Raw genomic sequence first — 4,052 nt, forward strand, 5'->3', positions numbered from 1 at the left:
GGTGTTGTCAGACACTGTAAACGCTGTCATCATCCAATCCATGGGCAGCAGTAGCTCAGGGTTTACATTAAGAGAGAACATCATGCGAACAACAACTTTGTCATACACGACATGTCTAAACTCACCCAATCACAACTCACAAACGTATGCCTTAAAAAAGTACGAGGTACATACATCCAATAATCACATTTTCTAGTAGAAACCTTACAAATTACTCGATCTCTTGACATTGCAAGCTTAAAGTTTGCACACATTCTTCTTCAATATATACAGCTAGTGGATCTGAATGGATGATGAATACTTACAAGAGCTGAAAATCACTGACAACATAAGATTTACACTTTCATGAACCTCGTCAAAGCATGACAGAGTAGAATGATATTGTTAGTCAAGGTTACACTACAGCATGTCACCTAAATAGGAGGAAACATCCATCCCATAGTCCATCCAGAAGCAAACCAGCACCTGCAAGTCCTAAACCCACGACAAAAGCAACAGCACATTTTTGATCCCATTTTCTTCTCTATACTCGCTCTTGCTTTCTCTCTCTACCACCACAATGACCGTTCTTAAGCTGCTTCCTGCGGACATGGGGTCCAAGGTAGGCCAGCTGGTAAGAGGCTTAACAATGGCTGGTTTTTGTTTCTTAGTTGCAGGCAGAGGTTCTCAAGCTGCAGAAGGTGGAGCCACTGCTTGTAAGCAAAGAGTTGCGAAGCCTGTCGGAAGAAGACTGAGGATGTGCTCCTTCTCGTTGTATGCTTGTTGCGCGGCTCTCTCAGCCTCTCTTGCTCGTGTTTGAGAGTGGCACAATGCTTCCAACAGCTGAGCCTTGGAATTGGACTGTGAGTTCATAGGTTCACCCTTGCTAGTTGAGTAGGAGTCTTTGCTCTGGTTGGAGCTGGAGATATGTAGAACATGGCATAATAATACAATATACAAGAATTTCATAGCTGACGCTAAAGAATAACTAAATATGTTCAAGCAAATTAGTACAGGCACATAATCAGAGCCATAGTCAATTGGACCAAGAGATCCAGTAAACTTGAAATCAAGTGGAATCACGATTAATCCATTCTAAGACGGATCAAGACTAAGAAACTCTCTTACTGGAAGGGAACTCGTAAATCATATGATAATTTCCACAATAATGTGAAGAATCATCATCTCTACTCCCGGAGTTAGTTACTAGATAGACACAGTGGAAATATGAACTGCTACTTGTTTGACAGAAGACTCTTACAGCGGTTCAAAATCCGAGCAAGTAAGCAAGTTTTAAGAAGTTTCCATAAATACTTGAGGAAAACTAGCCAGTTTTCAGTCAAGAAAATGGAATAATGGAGAGGACAAAAGAGCATGACATGCGAGCAATGGAAATTTTTTCGCATGACAAATCTTGCTTCTATCTTCATTAAAGTCGGATGGAAAAAATTCAGCAGATAATAATCTAGAACCCTAGTCAAACTGACATGACAATTAGTGCTTTAAACGACAAGAACACCGATTTGCCTCCAAGATAAGCTGAACGTAATGGAGTACTGCAAAAGGATTGTAAAGTGCCCCTCTGCAGCAGCATTACCTGAACAATCTCTCTGAATCCTGTGATGATGAACAACCAGAAGTAGGGGTTCCAGAAGTATGACTTTCCACATAGGAAGAATTCTTCTCCGCTTTTTCATTTAGAGGGGATGGCAGAGTCTTGTCATGGTCAAGGCACTCTAAGTAAGGAGATGGTGTGTTCCTAAAATGCTTAATCTGTGGTTGAGGAAGATCACAGTTTTCAACATGCTCAAGCGACTTCTGAGCAACCAAGGAAGCCAACTCATCTTTTCCAGCTTTGCGCCACCAGGGCCCAATTTCTCAGCTCAGCACCTATCCAATGTGAGTCTGAATCAGATGACGCCTTTGTACATTGTTCAGAGATCAGGAAATCGGTAATATCCCAGTCCACAAAATGATCATCTTTAAACAAGAATTTCCCCTGATCCTTTTTCTTAGCTGTAAATTGTAGATCATTATTCAGTACAGCCTCAATTTTTTGACATTCTGCTATTGTTATTGTTTTTCATATGGGTATTAGAGCTATTCCATGGCTGTTCCACTGCTCGATTAGCACTTCCAATGCAAGAAACAGAATCAATGTCTTTGATAGATTGAAACATCCCCAATTTAAACATTATCATCAACCAAACCTGCACCGTAAGAACCAAGTTCACCCTCCCAGGAATTCAGATGTTGACATGTATAATTTGCCTCTTCTCCTAGGTTGCTTTTCACATGTAGCCACCACTTCATGTCTGGCAATTTGTCACAATTTGGGTTATGGGGCATTCCACCTGAGCTGGCCTGATCATTGACAGAATTGCGAGACACCCAATCAGATTCCAATGTTTTAGAAACTGATGGTGGGTGGTCAGAAGAATTCAGTGGCATCATAAAATCACGAGTGAAACAACGATTAGCTGCATAAGAGGCCCTTCTTTCTGCTGATTCCATTATTCTTGTTCTCTATAGGACCTGTTTTGGAAAATAATCCGAGAGGGCTAACTGATAAGATAGAAACTCAAACATATTAACAGGGTGTTAATACTTTTATCTCCAGTACATTAACAGAATAGTACATTAGTATATTACCAATCTTCAACTTAGCCTGAAAACAAGGGATCAAAGGAAAAGTATGCCCACTTGCAGATCTCTCTCAAAAATCATTGTAGAATGCAGGCTGATAATTTTTTTCCTCTTCCAAAAGAAACCTTTCTTCTACTAATTATTTAAAACAAAAAAACAAAACAAAACCACGTAACCCAACTCGAACACAAAAGCATCGGAATCATGATCATTAAACAAGAAGTTAAGAAATGATTGATACAAGATGAAGATGACATTAACAAAAAAAATGACAAAAAAAAAACGAAACCAATAATAACAAGTTAAACCGCGTAATATAGTATATCAGGAATTCAGTACAATAACGAAGCTTATCTTATCCCAGAAAGAATTCAACCTCCGGCAGCATAGGAAAATGCTAATTTTGTACATCATCGACTGAAATAACGAAAACCCAAAAACATAAACTATTTTCATGATTGTGTATTGCCCATGGAAAGTCGATGGAAAGCCCAAACAATGCATGGGGACTTTGTGTGCTATTTGCACAGAAAGAAGTATATCAATTTTATATGCCCAAAATTCTGCTTACAATTAACACCGTCGTTTCAAAACAAGCTGGATCAGAGAAAACATCTCAGATAAGTCATCTGACACGGTTTTTCCAGCCAATTACATGAACAATACCAAACACAGACACCCAAATCACCAAACCCAGAACAGGAATGCAAAGAAGAGCACGAAACCAAACGCTCGCAAGAGCACCACGACTAATATTTAAATATATGGGGGAAGTTATAACACGTCAACAGACACGTTAAGCTGTGTCAGATCACAAAGAAGCAATGATGTTTTTAGAAACGAAATGAAGAAACAGAGAGAAGACGTACTGAGGCAGACGGTTTCTTTCTATTTCAGGATTTGGCAAGGCATCAGAGTGGTCGAGATCTGAAAAGTAGTACGGGAATCTAGAATTGGGGAATATTTCCATTTCCGTGATCTTCTTACCCCAAGAGAAATTCCCGGGACACGATGATCAAGTGTAATCTGCCATATCCGGGTTGTCCTTCCTTCGATTTGTGACTTGCAAGCGTTGTTGCTTCCTCAATCTGTCCTCCCATTAAATATCTTTCTTTTTCTTGATCTTTAATTTTATTTCGCGTCTTCGGTAATAATATATGGATGATCGTGGTTGTTAACTGATTTAACATCGGTTCAATCACAGTTTCACTCTTGAGCCAATAATCGGTTTAATAACTGGTGATTTTTAGTAGTTTGACGATTGCTGGTTGCACACGATTCCGACAAGGTTAAAGTTAGAGGATATTTTTGTCATTACGCAGAGAATGTTTTGAAAGTTAAAAACTAAAAATATTATAATTGTATTTCTCTTTTCAGAGTTAACCATCAACACTACTATCTATTAGTTAAAAAAATATTTTATGTAT

General features: G+C 38.9%; 1 pseudogene; it reads right to left on the minus strand.

Annotated features, from left to right (window-relative positions):
• Window positions 1-151: 151 nt before the first annotated feature.
• On the minus strand, window positions 152-3,787 carry LOC129302039 (uncharacterized; annotated as a pseudogene).
• Between the last annotated feature and the right edge of the window lie 265 nt (window positions 3,788-4,052).

This window comes from Prosopis cineraria, unplaced genomic scaffold (assembly GCF_029017545.1).
Source record: "Prosopis cineraria cultivar Desert tree isolate PC_DT_omini unplaced genomic scaffold, ASM2901754v1 PC2, whole genome shotgun sequence".
In the NCBI taxonomy this organism is placed as follows: Eukaryota; Viridiplantae; Streptophyta; class Magnoliopsida; order Fabales; family Fabaceae; genus Prosopis; species Prosopis cineraria.